Source organism: Amblyomma americanum, chromosome 10, assembly GCF_052857255.1.
Source record: "Amblyomma americanum isolate KBUSLIRL-KWMA chromosome 10, ASM5285725v1, whole genome shotgun sequence".
In the NCBI taxonomy this organism is placed as follows: domain Eukaryota; kingdom Metazoa; phylum Arthropoda; class Arachnida; order Ixodida; family Ixodidae; genus Amblyomma; species Amblyomma americanum.
The window spans coordinates 97,065,708-97,082,888 of NC_135506.1; the positions used below are offsets into that span (position 1 = coordinate 97,065,708).

At 49.4% G+C, this 17,181-nt stretch overlaps 1 pseudogene; it reads right to left on the reverse strand.

Annotated features, from left to right (window-relative positions):
* Positions 1-5,176: 5,176 nt before the first annotated feature.
* LOC144106630 (uncharacterized) lies at positions 5,177-11,189 on the reverse strand (annotated as a pseudogene).
* Between the last annotated feature and the right edge of the window lie 5,992 nt (positions 11,190-17,181).

Here is a 17,181-nt window from a genome sequence, read left to right on the forward strand (position 1 = left end):
GGGACCCCAACCTAAAGTTTGCCGCGCGATGACAGCGCCGTGCTCCTCCCGTAGCGGTGGAATTCTGAAGCGTCGATAGGGCACGACGGCGCCGGTGCGCTCTGACTGGCCGTGTTCGCGTGCTGCGCGCGCTTTCTCCCTCCGCGTGCTCCTCGTGCCCGTCTCCTCGCGGGCGCGGCGGAAGCGAGCACAGCCTGACGACTGCACAGTGCGCCGTTTATGTCCATCACTGGGCAGTTTTTACGCGCTGATCGAAGTGGCAGCGTGGTTGCATAAAGGTGGGTAAACGTCTTGCTTGACTTGTGGGCTTCTATGGAATGACACATTTGCTTACTGATGTGTGTACTGTCAACAGAAATTACCCAGGTGGCAGGAATCGTTCAATGCGAAGTACCGGGGCATTATCGCGCGCTGCAGTATTGATTAAAAATAGTACTACTTATCCATCACCGGCGGCGACAGGAGGGAGCGCTGACGGGCACTTAATATATGTGCACTTACTCGGCCAACACCATGTTGCAGTGCATACAACTGCGAAGGCGAAGATGCCAGACACGATTCCATATGTGAACTAACCTTGTGTCTCTGTCGTACACACGAGTAGCAGTGTGGCTCTGCAAATTACACTGTGGCTAGACCATTGTTGTCCGTAACGCGATACAAGTAACAACGTTACCGGTAACGCATTATTTTTTCGGTAAATTAGTAACGTAGCCATTACCAATTCGGAACTGTAACGGGTAACGTACTTACGTTAACATTTTTCGGTAACGGGACGTGCCACGTTACTAGTTAATTTTTGTTCCAGTTGTGACCCACTCCGCACCATTTTTTAGAAAAAAAAGTGCAGAGCACCCACAATGATGTAAATAAACAAAATGAACAGGTGCTCCCGACAACCCGTGTTGGGGATCGCATGCATGCCCGCAAACAGCTTGCCTTGACAACGCACCCTACTAAAAAAAGACGGAATAGCCATAAAGCACAAAAAACCTGCACGAACACGCATTCACACACTTGCCTTCACCTACCTCCCCTTCCTGAACCACTCACATACACACAACTTTCTACAGAGTGGAAGCATGCCGATCATTTTGGAAGATCACATTTTTCAGAATTACTCTAAATTTGTTGAGAGTCCAGCGATGTTTTCTTTGTAAAGTTAGAATTATGGAGTGTCATTTTGTGTTTAATGCCACATTCATAAGATGGCTTCATCATGTAATACACGGTTAGAATCGAACACATGTACCTCTGCAGGCATCTTTAGGCTACTATAACATTGATAAGCTCCTGCACATTTGTGGAAAGTATTCTGCTTAAATAAGGATATCGCGTAAAACCGTTGTTTAGGCTAGTTGTTATTTGAGAAATGTGAGCTTTATAAAATTGTTATCGTAAGTTCTAAAGGTGACGAAAACTTAACATTTACGGCCATGAAGTAACGGCAAAGTAACGTACGGTACTTTTTTTCGGTAACGGTAACGATTACGCGCTACCTTTTTTGTAGGTAACGTAGGGTATTAACGCGCTCCTTTTTTTAACGTAACCAGTAACGTATTTAGTTACTTTTTTCGTTAACGCCGACAACACTGAGCTTCACCTCGGGCGGCCGCGCAATAGTGTTACGTGCCCCGTCGATGCGCATCAAAACTGAGTTGTGCCAGCGGTTTGTGAGTTTAACGTCCTAATTCTGTACGTAGATTGTGCGCAATGCCCTTTCTGAAGGGCTCCGTAATAACAGGTATTATTTTTAGATATCCGTATGGTAAATACGCCATATGCTGTAAATACGACCATATGGCAGAAGCGGCTAAGCAAGCGCGACACCGGTAAGACAGGCAATGCGTTACCATATAGGTCGCATCAGCCGCATGCCCATGCTAACACTCTCAAAGTTCAACAGAACGGGATTCAATAATGCGCACCTATATTGCAAAATACGCTTTCGTATTTCGCACAAATCTAAACGCGGCGCGATTTGATCTGTGACACTGGGGTGAGCAGCATAGCGCCAAATCCATTGAAACACCGCGCAAAGGGAAAAGAAAAAGGTAGCAGAAGCATGTTACCACCACGCACGGCGGAAGCAAGCAGGTCAAGCCGAGCTTGCACTATTTGAATACACGAAGAAAAAAAAACGCGAAATGCATACGTGCCGCAGCTTCGTTGGAAGGTAGGCTAAATTTCAGTTTTCACTTCGTACACCACGTGGTTATGCGCTCTGGGCATAAAACTAGGGCGTGACGAAAGCAGCGCCCTTTTGGACTGTTTGCTTGACGCCGCTCACATGAGCTGCTCCCTCTCTAAACCACGAAAGCGCGCGCAAAATTTTCGTAGCAGTGTCAAAGCGTGCGGCAAACCCTCGAGCGGGCGCGCTCTTCTCTCACAACGGCGTCAATGCACGAGCGGAGAGAGCATAGCGCGCGCGAAGCAAACTCCTCTCTCAACGGCGCCGAAGAGCGAGCCAGAAAGAACGAGTGCGCGCGCGCGAAACTCGTTTCTTCACGTGCGGGCCAGGCAACGCACACAAGTCAGTAGACATTAGACAGTTTTAGCTGTGCGTACGCAAAGAGTTAGCGTACGTGAGAGTTTGCGGGGACGGTAGTGCGCATGCGCAGAACGCAAGCGCAAGCCTTGCGTCTTGCATACGGTAGCCTTGCGTACGCTAGCCAGCGGAGTTTGCGTTGCGGCGCTTGCGTGGCTTGCGTACGCTAACTTTGACAAGATGGCGGCGCCCTGCTCGCCCGCTTCGGAATAAATACATGTCGCCGCTGGATTCTCCGACGCAATAGCTCGCTAAAATGGTAGCGGTTCGCTTTTATTTCGCCTACTCTTGTCCACACGTAGCGGTATAAGCGATAACTAGCCCCTGTTTTTCAGATAAATGGACGATTTTCTTGCTGTTAAGCCTAACTAGGTACAGTGTACACTGTCGTCATAGCAACGACACTGGACGAAGTAATTACAGTAATTTTCCAATTTTGTGCGATTTTGTTCGTTTAGTTCAATTATTTACTCTTTTAAAAAATCAGAGAATTTTAATACATTCATTACTGCTATTATTAATTAACAAAAAGTTTCCTCGGCATAAAGCTGCGGAGCTTTGAATTGCTAGCAGAGGTTCTTCAAACGTTGCCGCGCGACAAAGAGCACCATGTCGAGCAGAAATCGCGTGCGTTTTGGCATTAATTTAGACCTAGAACTGCTCGCCTATGTTCGCAAGGTATTGCAGGCCGGTCATTCACTGTTCGCGCCGTTCGTGACCGAACGGAGCATCTGCTGGGGCGCTACGCGGCCAACGACAGAGCAAGTCTGAACAAGTGAGTTTGCTACCAAAGCATGTTGCACTGAGTATGCTGAATATAGTTTACATGTCCCTGTGATTGATTTTCAGGTCGGGTACAGAGGAGCAGTACCAAGCGCGCGAGGTCTTGCTGCAGGAGGTGCTCGATTTAGCGAGGTAGCACGGAGTAAAACTTCGGGCTCGCCGTAGGGCATATCCTGCCCCTGCCGCAACACCTGGCGAGACGAACTGCGCCCCAGCAGTGCAGAATTCTCCCGCGCAAGCCCGAGACATATACACCGCGGCACACTTCGACGGGAGCGCCGGTGACGGTGGGTATACCGCATGCAGTGTCCACTGCCGATGGTTTTGCCTTTTAAGCCAGATTTCATTTGATTCAGCATCTGCTACGTCGGTACCCTATGTTTCCCTTGCCGACAGCGCATCGCAAAAAACGCCGACGCAGCGTACGTCAAGCGTGATGCTCAAAGAACCGACCACGTGCAACTTCCTTTAGCCATAAACAGAACTCAACCTTACTTGACAGGGGCGTATGAATGTACCTTTACAGTCATAAGTAAACGCCTTAAAAATAATGTGTCCAAGTCGCGTATGCAGCTTGCGATTTCTTGAAATGACAGTTTTCCGGACAGAATGGGCCCCTCAGTTTCCTTCATGTCCACTCATAACATGATCTGGGGAGGGCCAGTTTCGCTGCCTAAATCGCATTCTATCTTTGTCTGCTGAGATTTTGATACAAGTATGAGAATGCTAAATTTCAGTTTCAAGGGAAAGCTGACAGTATGAATGAATGCATAAAATAGGCATGCATGGTACATTATTTGTACACCAAAATTTTTCTGTTACAAGTTTTTTTAACTTTTCACTTATCTGTTTGTTTGGATGTTTCTGCTGAGCACTTGGAAGGTTATATGGCACAATATGACTGTTCACTTGCTCAGTGACCATCACTGTACTTTCTCACTCACAATGAAAAACTAAATTTCAGCCTACCTAAACAGGTGGGCTGAAACAAGCAGCGATAAGTGGAATATGGTATACCAATCATTGGACAGCGGCTGCAGCTCATGTTTCTTATGTGATATTGTTTTTTGCAGGTGACGATCAAAGCGAAAGCGCGTCCCAGACGTTCAACCAGATTCTGAGTTGCGACTTGAATGACAGTGACACCGAAGACGTTGCAATTCAGAATCTGGATGATCAGACTGGGACGCTGCAGCTGCCTGGCCGAGATACCAGCCCTGCCTGTCCATATACAGGGCAGGCTGAAGCAACAGCTCCTGCACCGCGTCCAGTTGTACGGGGTGAGTTAGTCAGTGATACGTGCTGTCGAGTAACACAGATGGCCAGCTCTGAATGCACCTTCAGTTTTTATGGCTTGTTTTATTTACATCCAGTAAAATTGCTTATTACAACTGCACTACTTTCACAACATATTTGTCAAATTGCATTTGTAATAGACTGCTTTTCTCCACAGGGAAAAAACGGCAAGAGCAGTCTGCCGACTACGAATTTTTAGAGAAGAGGCTCAGACATGAGCACACTATAAAGGAAAGAGATTTTCTTTTGGAATCGAGACGGCTAGCTCTGGAAGAGCAAAAACTTGCTTGGGAGAAAGAAAAAACGCTGGCAGAACTCAAACTAAAGGAGCAAGAGCTCAATCTCTTGGCTGAAGAGCGTGCCGAAGCAAGGAGGCTGGATGCCAGGGACAGGCAGCACAAGCAAGAAAAGAAGGCCGAAGAACGCAGCACAGCTGCAGCTCACCAGCAAGCAGTGTTAAGCATCATGGAAAAAGTGCTCAGCACAATAAAAAAAATAGAATGAATGTTTTTTTTTTACAAAAAAGAAATGACTGAAAACATTCATTTGCATGGAATTAAAAAGAAAATGAGCATCCTCTGTGTACACAAGCTCAGCTGCATGTTATGGTTCTTAGCACAATGGCATGAGAGAGAGAAACCCTTTAATGAAAAAGCAGAGAATTTAGTAGACGTTAAAAATCCCTGGCATGCTATTCTGCATGGGGAAGGAAATTTGGGAGGCAAAGACAGAGGGAGAGGAGTGCGAGAAAGGTTAAATTAGTGAAAGAAAAAGGGGGGGGGGATCATAAAATGTGGCCATTAAATGCATACTAAGGGGCATCAGCGAGAAATGATGTAACATATGAAATGATGAGGTGCAAAGTCTCATAAGAGGCCTAACAAAGTTCTGTGAGAAAAATGCATGAGAGCAACATGCTAGATGAAATTAGAGCTTGTCGAGCTGTCCAATTTCCTTCAAATACACAAACAAAAAGGTCATTCCATGTCCCTGTTGCTTAGGGCAGGCTAAGGGACCTAAAACACAGTCCATTGTTAGAGGCACTGGGGAGAGCTTTTCCATGCACTGGTCATAGTATGCACGCTCATCAGCAAACGCAGGGCTGTCAAGAAAAATTGCTGTTGGTATGCACCCAGCATGAAGGTACTGTTCCATTGATGAGACGAGGGCAATAACACCAGTCGCAGACCTGTTTCGACGAAACCAGTTCATTTCTTGGGGGTACTCATTGCGGCTTTCAAGGAACCAGGTGATGTGTTTGCAGATGATTCGCTCCATTAGCTTACCTACGCAGCTCAGTAGAGCGACGGGCCGGAAGGATGCGCAGCTTGTTGGCTGCTTACAAGGTTTCAAAACAGGCACAATTTTCGCCAGCTTCCATTCTGTTGGGACCTCACCAGTCATACAGGAAGAATTGTAATATTCCAGGAGTCGAAGACGGGGTTCCAAGATAACGACGTGCCTCTCTGATCTTGCCACCATTTTCAGGAACGTGAGCGGTGAGCCGCCTTGCTGAGATGACGCCTTGGTCGCGTAGGTACTCTTGTAGGTTTTCGTTTGAGTACGTGATTGGCACATCTTGTATTTTTCCATAATAAAACCATGTATGAGTAAAGTACACGGGCCTCCACAACTACTCCAGCCAGTGTAGTGACTGCGAGCAGGCGGTTGGCAGCTTGTAGTGTTGACACTGAAACCATGAGGCTTCCATCCTTGTTAATTCGATAGCTGAGATCCTTTTGCTGAGCCGACAATGGCATGGAATCGTCTTTCAGTAGGTGCAATGACGATTCAGATAGTCATGCAAAGAAGGGGGCCTCAGTGCAAAATAATATGACACCTGGCTGCCATATAGGCATGTATGACAGTTGGACAGAATAGTTCCTGCCTTGTACATCTCAGCAACTTGTTGCCGAAGGAGTTTTGGTTTTTTTTAAAGTCCAAGAAGGCAAACTCTGCTACAACTTTACCAAATCCCCACTCTACAGCTTGTCGTACACGGCTCATACCATTGTTGAACGCAAGCTGCTGAGGGGTCAGAAAGTTGCCACCATATGGTTTCATCAGAAGTGGTTGCAGCGGGTACGCTGGGTCGCCTTAGATCACGTAGTTTCGGCCCCCCACCAGCCTCTCCAACTTGCCGTACAAGTTGCTGTCCCGAAGAATTCCTGCACAAACGATTGCAACAGCAAGATATCACGAATCACAGGGGTACATAAATGAAATGCACTGAACCAGAAAAGGGCAAAATCCATTCAATATTTTTTTACATTCCATAAACTTCGCTTCAGGAGAGCTGTTGCACGTCACCATGATAAATACCTATGTGTATTTCATCACGTCAGGAAAATTGCGTTGGGTTTAATGGCACATGATTGGCTAAGGCTCTCATGAACATTACAGAGGGTTATAAATGATTGCTTAAGGTAGTAAAGGGCTAAAAGTTTTCAAATTTATATTATCTCCTTCGAGGAACCTAAGGACATATGAGCGATGTAATTGCGTATTCTCTTAAAAGCAAGCAAGGATAAAAAGGAATGTGAGCTAACATAAACTGCTATGGGTTATGGGGGTTTAATGTCCCAGAGCGACTTAGGCCATGAGGGAAGCCGTAGTGAAAGGCTCCGGAAATTTCAGCCACCTGGGGTTCTTTATAGTGCACTGACATCGCACAATACACGGGCCTCCCAAAGTACATATAATGAAATTGGAACGATACAGAGAAAACTGCTATGCTAGACAAGTTAGTGCCATGAGGTAAACCAGGAAGAACACAAAGCTGCATATGTATTTCACAGGACAGTGCTGCTACATATTTATTTCTGGGTGCCTCGCTTACACAAATTCATGTGCGTTCATGAAACTAGTGACGATATAACATGTGCTAGGTACTTGGCTGTTTGGCGGATCCTATGTATATTTGTTAAACTTATGCCCGTCACATGGGCACTTTGACAGCCTTCGAACCAACAGAATAATGACTTAGCGACGAAAGGAGTGCTACTAGATGGGCAGCTGCAATGCATCAAGTCAGTAATCTGTCCAGCCAAAAAACAAGTGTTGAAATCCATGAAGACTTCAAACTTTCAGCTGCAGCAGTGTGCACTCTGGGATGTGGGAAGCTACATATATTGGAATAAAATCTGAACAATAGAATCCTGAAGAGACTGCTTGGCTTTAAAATACAGAACTTATTTTTCATAAAGAAGGTACGCCAGCCCCGAAAATACTGCAGCAAGTATAATTTTGCCAGTCGGACAAATATGCCTAGCACGTGCTTGGTCAAAAGTGTCAGAGCTATTGCAGTTAGTCCAAAAACACGAAATTTAGTTTAGGAACAAATACAATATATACAATATTTATTCTGCACAATCAAAAACACAATACACGTAACAGGCCTGCCAAAGCCTCAGAGGGCTTGACTGGCAGAATCATAGTACTGCAGTAAATATGCATTTCATTTTAACCTACTCACGGCAACAGTGCTGCCACAACAGCTCCAAGCGAGATAATGGAACCTTTGATGGCCATAGAGTTTACCATGTACTTGCGCCGCAGCTTGAGGGCTCAATTACAATTAAAAACATGAGGTCCCAAGTGACACAGGTATAAATTAACGACCAGAGTGGAAGTCTGTGAAGATACAGAACAGCCATTAGCGGCTTAGTACCCTGTATTTTTCAAACCGAAACAGGAACGCATGCCCACATCTTGTAACGAAAGATACAGCACAATGCATCGTGCTACTGGGCAGCCGTGCAGATAAGGATGAAGTGTGCATGGGCAGCCATCTTGATGGAGCACAGAGTCTTAGAACAGCCCACCATGCACAGGCACAAAAACTGTGCAATTCTAGGATTGGTCCACAAACGCAAGGAAATAGACTTCATTTTCAGCAGTGACAGGTCTGAGGACAAACTAGGCTATAAAGTGCCAATACATACCTGCAGCACACACAGGTCTGTCAAAGATAACAATGAAGAAAACGCAAATCTGGCATTTTTAGTTTGTAACAAAATGGAAATAGCAGGTGCAATGCTTGCGTATTATTTGTTTAGGGCAAAAAGAAAGTCTCCAATTATTGAATACATAACATGCCTTTTAGGTTGCCTTCAATGTATTTTTGCTTTCACTTACCTTCTCGTGAACTCTGAGGGCTAAAATGTTAACAAATAAAATGTTATGTCATGTTGTCAGTGCATATTGAAAGCTACATTGACGACAAATTAACATGTCCACTGGTGCCTTCCTTTCATATGTTATGCATGCAGCTACACATTCGAAGACACTACAGCTATACTGCTGTAATGCACATCACAGCAGTATGCCCATTAAAAAGCCTCCACATTAGTGGTTAATGTTGATTCTAAAGCTGACCAATGTAACCTGCTCCTTTCATGTTGTTGACAAAGGAACCAACCTGCATCATGCCGTCTTCCAGGGTATGCCCCGTCCAACTGGCACACAATGCCATTGGGGCACATCAGCGATTGGTATTTGACGCAATGTACCCTCTTATGGCCCGAAAAATACGCTCGCTGGTTCCTCTTAGGCTGGCATATAGGCCGAGCTGTTCCATCAATGGAGGCCCAGCAATTCGGCAAGGGAGCACCTTTGCTTTTCACGGCCTGGAAGAACAAAACAGTGTAAGTAAGCAGAGCAACATCGCTGTTCATTGAAGGAAACACTCTTTAAATCTACAGTCAAGTCATAATTACACGCATTCCGCTGACTAACTCTGTGACTATGACATCCGTTTATGAAACTACTAGATGTGAAGTCAATTTCGCAGCACAGTTCTAGCAGGAAATGTCCATAATGCTTGCAATCTGTGTGGAAACACACGTCAGCAGAAGAGAGAACACAGTTTACCAAAACAGACAAAGTATGAAAACGCCCATAAATGGGCCAGAGGTCGAGCTTATGTTCACTTTGGGTAACTTTGGCATTCCTCAATACATTATGGCTCTTCTTTCACAACTCTCTCATCCACTGTTATAAGCTATGGCCAGCTATACTCCCTTGGCAGGCCTATCTATGGGTACACGTGCATAAATGCTTATACCGTATTGTATGCAATAGTGATGATCCAATGTTTAGGGGAATCCCCAAAGTGATAGGATAGCATTCCTATTTAGCTCATTTGGCAGAGCGACTGCTCTGGTGAAGCGGTGGTCCGGGGTTTGAACCCGGGACCAGGACGCATTTTTCTTTGACTACGAAGTTCCTGTGGAAGCTGTACAGCTTTCCTTTGCACCTATATGGCTGCGCTTGGGTGGATGTTAATGAGTAATCACTGTCTTATTATGTATGCATTACCATTGGTTGATGCATGTTTTTTTAAGAAGATTGACTATAGTTGGTCGACTGCTGCATCATTTTGAAACAGAGCACAGGTACAGAACACCGGAGAGATAAACAGTGCCATGATGCTGTCTACCTGTTTAGTATAACTTTCCTGAAGGCTATTTCAAAATATATGATTTCCTCACAACCAGTTTTCTCTCTGCCAGCATTACCAACGAAAGCACTCATGCACGTTAAGTTTACATTGTCCTTACACTTTGAACAAAAGTCAGCTGAAAGGTAGGTTTGCACGAGAATTATTTTCAATGGGTTACATGGTTTACATGGGTGTGTGCTCATCAAAACTTCCTAGGCTCGTGCAGGCAGTCATTGCAGTAGTATCTTGTCCCACCCACATTAAGTTACTGTCTAACTTAATCAGTACTGGGCAGATGCTGTCTTTGAGCTGGAATGCTTAGTTTGTCTGGTGAGACCTTAAATGAAGCTTTATGGTATCTTTGGTTTCTGGTATCTCTGGTTTATGGTATCTCCAGAAAGGACCTCTGATTAGTGCTTGCCACCGAGGTAACAAGGATAATTTCATGCACTGCCTGTTAACATGGCGCGGCTAATTGAACTGCCTCCTTTAGGCACTTTTCTCATTAAAATAAAATTAAAATAAAAAGATTAATACGTCAAAAAAATAAAGCCAAAATTGAGTTCAGCGTGTAACGCGCAGACTGCTTCAACTTCCTTTTTTATATTGCGTAAAGGTTCCCGGGAATTGTAGGTGATATTTACGAATAGTGCAGCACAGGCAAAAAAAAACGGTGACTTACGTCTGCGAATTCCTGGAGGCAAATAGTTGTCAGCCACAGGTGATTATTGCAGTCGGTCAGCAAATGTCGAAAAGTCTTTGCGATATGACAGATTACTTGTGACGCCACGCTAGACATGACAGACGGATGCAGCCCGAATATCCGCTGTAAGTCGCACCACCTGTTTGGATACGCCAGGCGTCGAAGCGCCAGACACAGTGCATCGCGGCCTGGCACGACCACTCGCTGTGCACTTACAATTCGTTCCGGCATGCACAATGCCCTCACTAAATCGTCTACGTCCTCCTTCTCGAATCTGAACTGCTGCTTGAACAGCGTGCTGTCGATTCTATCAATATCCAGCAGCCCGTGCCGCGAACGATACTTCAAGAGTTCATGCTCCCTCCGGCGCCTCATGTCGTACTCAATGTCTTCCAATGAATAATCGCCTTTTAGAAGCCATCGGTCCTTTCTTGATCACACGAGGTCGTCGATTTCCTCCCACGTCAACATCGACGCGACATGGTGATTATACAGGATGCAAGAGGGCATCCTGACTGCGTCAATCACGTCGGACTCTAATCGCTCAAATTAAACGCGCTCACTGCGTAGCGGCGGAACAACTACACTTCCACGTCGTCGGCTACGGCCGCGCCTTGGCTCGGCTCCAATCGACTGGACTAAGCAAAAGTATTCTCATTTATTTGCACTAGATGGCGCGACATAACACGCTGGCGCATTTTTAAAACCTGTAAGGCAGGTCCACACAGTCGCGGTTACCCGCTGTTAGCGTACGCCCAGCTAAAACTATACTTCGGAGCGGACAGCGCTGCGTGCGTTACGCTGTCCGCTCCGAAGCATAGTTTTAGCTGACCGTGCCGTAGCGTCCCTCAGGCGCACGTGGCGCCATCTAGTGACGAAACGTCAAACCACATCAACGCTCGGTTGAAGAACATTTCATTCGTGAATACTTATAACTGGTGTTAGTGCATGTGAGCTTTTTTTGTTCCAAGAAGAAAAACTATGCAAACCGAAGAAAATGTAAGAACTGGCTAAAAGCCATAAAACTGCTTCGCCAGGTGTTGTTGCTACGAGGAAAACACACTGCATATAGTTAGGCCTAGGAGCTTGAAAATCACCAAATTATCTGAAAAACAGGGGCTAGTTATCGCTTACACCACTGTGTGTGGGCCAGAGTAGGCGAAATAAAAGCGAACCGCAACCATTTGAGTCAGCTATTGCGTCGGAGAATCCGGCGGCGACATGTTTTTATTTCGAAGCGGGCGAGCAGGGCGCCGCCATCTTGTCAAATTTAGCGTACGCAAGCCACGCAAGCGCCGCAACGCAAAGTCCGCTGGCTAGCGTACGCGCGCAAGACGCAGGGCTTGCGCTTGCGTTCTGCGCATGCGCACTACCGTCCCCGCAAACTGCTAAGCCGTTGCGTACGCACAGCTAAAACTGTCTAGTGGCGAAGCTCGTCGTCCTGCCCGATCAATTAGGAGGAATCGCTCGAAGAGGGCACTGTTCACTGGCGTCCGCAGCGCCCTCTGGCCCAGGTTGTGTCCCCTATTCGTAGAGGAGCGACGACAACTGTGCCTTCTCCCTCTCCGTCACGCTATTCACTTCCCACAACAAGGGGTGCGCTGACCTTCCCTGCAGGGTTGAGCAGTTTTCTACCGCGGCAACCTCTCTGCCCTCTTCTCAGCGGCGATTGTCCGCTCGCCTCTAGCTCCAACTCGATGGGCACATCCTACACGTACCGGCGGAGCGCCTACGCACACGGTCGTATGCTGGATCCTGTCTTCGCATGCGCAAAGTGCGACGCGCGCGCTTTGGAAGTGGGGTTTGGTTTACAACAATATAAGGACCGCGGGGCTCTCGGGGACTCTTTTCTTTATGGTTTGAAGGTCTTTCAGGTTCCTGGAACTTTTCTTCGTGGTTTAAGTTACCTTTCAGCGCCCCCCAAATCCCCTTTCTTCACGCTTGAAATTCCTTCGGTCGGCTCAAGAGGGGCAACGCGGCAGGACAGGGAGCATGCAGGTGGATGCTTTTTTCGACGCCCGTCGCGGCGCGGCGCTGGGCCCGTAGGTGCTCCGCCGTTCGCCTAGGATGTGTGCTTCGAGTTGGGGCTTCATGGTTCTCGGGCTGGCGGTGGGTATTTGTCACGGTCTCCCCCCGCTTGCGCCGCGCTCGGTGTCTGAATTGTCGGCGACACCGCGGGCGCTTTCGCGAAAAGCTTAAAGGCGGCTGACGTGCGCTCCCTGTAGCCACCGCTGTTTGTCTATCACAATACCTGTCTTGGCTAGGAAGTCTCGTCCAAGAATTACAGGAAAAGATAGACAAAGAAGATGAAAGAGACGTTGTCGCCGCACGCGTCTTTCCCAACGAACCACTATCCAAGCGGTGCCGCTTGATTTCTCTCTGCCGCTCGCGAGGCAAAAAGTGGTATCGTACACTTTCAACCGGATTTTGTCTCGCGGAGATGGTTTAACAACTCGTCACCGAACAAATAGGCGCTTGCTCCTGTATCGAGTAATGCGGTGAATTTCTTTCGAGCTACCGGTAGCTCGAGGAACGGCGCTGACAAGTCTACAGAACTTCCTGCGCGACATGCCTAAGGCGCTAGCAAACAGCGGTTCTCTGTGTAGGCCACGCGGGATCGAAGGTCAATCACCGGTAGCTTTGGCCGTTTCCCGACCGTGTTTGGTGACGGGCGGGAGGCGGCCACAATCGCGGGCAAAGTGCCCGGGCCGATCGCACTGGTAGCAACGGTTCTCTGTGCCCCGACAGGCTAGACGCTGGTTGCCACGTTCCGGTCGGTCGTCTCGAACTCGCGGGGCGGACGGTGTGGGCCGCTCGTGCAGCCGCGTGTCAGCCTCACGATCTCTCCTAAGTTCGTTCCGCTCTGCGGCAGCGTGTGCTGTTTTCCACGCATAGCTGAACTGTTCTGAAGCGCAGTCAGACAACTCCCAACCCCTTGGGAAACGCTCGTCCCCAATTTGTTGATGATTCAGCTCTGGATGGACTGCGGGCTGAGCTGCCATTCCACGCGCAGCGCGGCTCAAGTGACAGCGATGCGGGTGGTGGCGGCCGATACGTACGCGCAGAGAGGATGTCTCCCTGAATGCGCTTCGCCTCAGCAGCCAGCTCTTCCAAATCTCTGAACCTGACTCCTCTCAGGCAAGCCGTGAATGTCGGTGGCGCTTGTCTCGTGACACGCTAAATTTTCTCCGTGTTCGTGGTGCGAGGGTCAGCGAGGCGATAATTTCTTCCATCGCTCGGAGGTATTCTAACAGAGGCTCGTCGGGGTGCTGTGTGCGGAGCTCCAGCTCTCTCCTCAAACGCCACTCGTAGTTTGCGGGAAGGAATTCGTAGAGAAAGCTTGCGCAGAACTCCTAAATTGTCCTCGCTCGGTTACCGGCTTGTCGGTACCAGCCAGCTGCTTGCTCCTTCAAAGAAATAGGCACAGCACCCGCGAGCATTGCGGCGTCTGCGATTCCTGTCACTTGCTGATAATGCCGCAGACGGTCGAAGTACTCATTTGGTTCCGTACTGTCGTGGTACACTGTGTAGGTAGGCAAGTCTATCCTAAAACGTGGTGACTAGGCCGGGGCTTGCAAATTGTTTTGCAAAAATACCCGCTAGACTATACATAACCTGCACTGCGTTCTGCAAGCGCACCTCGGATGATTGTGTTCTAACGCCCTTAGAGTTTGGCGCAGCTGCCGATGGCTTCGGATGATAAGCTTAGGTGCCTCATTGACCACGCGGCGGAGCGGCGAGGCGCCCGATATGGAGCCCTCCATACCAGGCCTAGGTCCTGCTAACGCGTCAGGGATTATTCGTCGGCTACTCCGCGTGGAACGCCCAAGATTCGCAAATTCAAACCCTTCCAAAGCGCGTCAAATAGGGAGTCCTGGCTCTTTGTCGCTAGCTCTTATAGCATGCATGCCCGGCGCGCGGCCGCATCGCATGCGAACGTAGCCGGAAGAAACGGCCACCGCGGTTATGTGCGTGTACGCGCGGGCGATTCGGCGCGCCCAAGAAACGGCCGGCGCTTTGTGTTTTTATGTGTGTGCTTGCCGCTCAGCGGCGACGGACGAGAGACCCCCCCTCCCTTCCGAACAGCAGTTACAGGGGCATTATCCGATAAGACCAAGGTCTGCGCGCCGCCTCCGCCTTCCCAACCAGCTCAAGATGCCTTCCCAGGGAGCCGACCGATGGGAGCAGCGGGGACGCAAGGGCGAGAGAGCGCAAGCTAGAAAGAAGGACCGGGAAGAGAGCAGAGCGACCAAGAAAGACTGGACGGACAGGTTGTGGATGCCGCGATGAGAGGCCGCATCCCGACGGCAGAGTGGTGTCACCGCAATTGTGAATAGATGTAAATATATTAGGCACTGTGTAATCGGAATGTTCGGTGTGGCCTGGCTGAATCGGGAGGAGAGGAAGACAAAATAGAGGGAGGGACAAAATACCTGCCTGACTGGCGCAGTCGACAGGATCTCCCGACAGAAAGCGGAGCGGCCATGGGACTCATCAAGACGGCAAGAAAGGACCCAGGGCTGAGCGACCACCTCGGGCGCGGGCCAGCAGGCCAAGCCATCTCCTACAGTGAAGCAGGTTGGTGTCTTGTAGGTCCTTCCGCTGGGCACTATGACAGTCGTGTGAGCGGGCAGGACGGGAACAAACGAGTAGGAGGGAGGCAGATGGAGCTGGTTTCGAACGCCGAGGTAGCACGCGTCAGCGGGGGGTCAGTGTTGTCTTTCGCCGATGAGATATGTTGCTGAAATTAGAATTAAAAATTTCAGAAGTAGAATTGACAACGGAAATATTGCGGTACGAGAGAGAGAGGTCGGGGAGGCGGTGGACGGTGTAATACAAGAGGGGGTGCGTCCGGAGAATGGCACGGGCATCGCGGAGCATTTCGAGATAGGCCAGAGAGCGGTAGAGGCAGTCTGCAGCCCGGAAGGCTCGAGTGGCGGCACTGAGGTCGCAATCGTGAGAGAGGGGGTAGGCCAGAGAACGATACTGGAAAGCTAGAGTGGTGACAAGGCGGCCGCGATCGAGAAACAGGAGGCAGGTGTCAACGTGTCAGAGGAACGCTCTGATGATTTGAAGGAAACTGATCAAAAGTTTGGCACTGGAACTCTCTGTGCGGAAGTGAGAAGGCTAGTATCTGGGGATGATGCGGTCATCGAGGATGTCAGACCTCCGGAGCGTTGGGAAGGGGCAATCGCCGTGTCAGAAGTGGTGACTGCACTGAAGGAGGATAGTGACAACAAAGAGGAGCGCGCCGACGCAGCTGTGGCTATAATGGTAACCGCAGTAGACCAGACCGGTAGCGCTGATGCTGAAATACGGTACCGCAGGCATACAAGTGCCCAGAGCACGAAAACCACAGGCGCGAGCTAACTGGCGGCGCTACGTCGAGGGAGACTGGCGAACGCGCTTGAGTCGGCGCTCATGATGCGGAAGCAGGTGAAATTTTGTTTGGCAGTAGAGTCAAGATCGCGGGCCAATCGTGTGCGCGAATGGCGTCACGGGAGTCTCAACAAGTGGAAACGACGCGACTGGAGAATGACCCTGAGTGGGCCAGTCACCAGAGTGGCGGAAAGACTAAGCTGCGCTTCGCAGAAATGTCCATGGAGAGGACGCGCGGCCAAAATTGTAACAAGTGTCAGATGGCGCCCTGTCACAGCCCGTACGATAGAGGACGGCCAATTGCACTAATCATCAGGAGGTACGCGCCGTGGCAGATGACCGTAAGGGCGATTGCATAGAACCCGCTGGCCGCCGTCCGCCGCAGGGGGTTTAGAGCACTCCGTGGCGTTCGAGATGGGAATTCTGCGCAGGAGATAACGACGCCAACGCTGACAAGCTGCCGAGGCCTTAGCACCAGCTCCATTGGTAAGGGGAGCGGGGTGAGCGGGGTAACGCTGTTCCCTAGTATTGTTTTAGTGGTGTCGTAGTTCCCGGGGGAGTATCGCAAGACACCAGCCGCGCGCGGTTGTGGTGTGAAATTTGATGCGTTCCGTGGAGGCACGCATCACAGTGGCGGTGGAGGGGTCGGGCGAGCGGCCGCATCGCATGCGAACGTAGCCGGAAGAACCGGCCGCCGCGGTTATGTGCGTGTACGCGCGGGCGATTCGGCGCGCGCAAGAAACGGCCGGCTTTTTGTGTTTTTATGTGTGTGCTTGCCGCTCAGCGGCGACAGACGAGAGACCCCCCCCACTCCCTTCCCAACTGAAGTTACGTGGGCATCATCCGATAAGATCAATGTCTACGCGCCGCCTCCGTAACGACGGGAACCAGCTCATGATGCGTTCCCAGGCAGCCGACCGAAGGGAGCAGCTGGGAAGCAAGGACGAGAGAGGGCAAGCTGGAAAGGAGGACAGGGCAGAGGGGAGAGACGACCAAGAAGGACTGGACAGACGGGTTGTGGATGCCGGG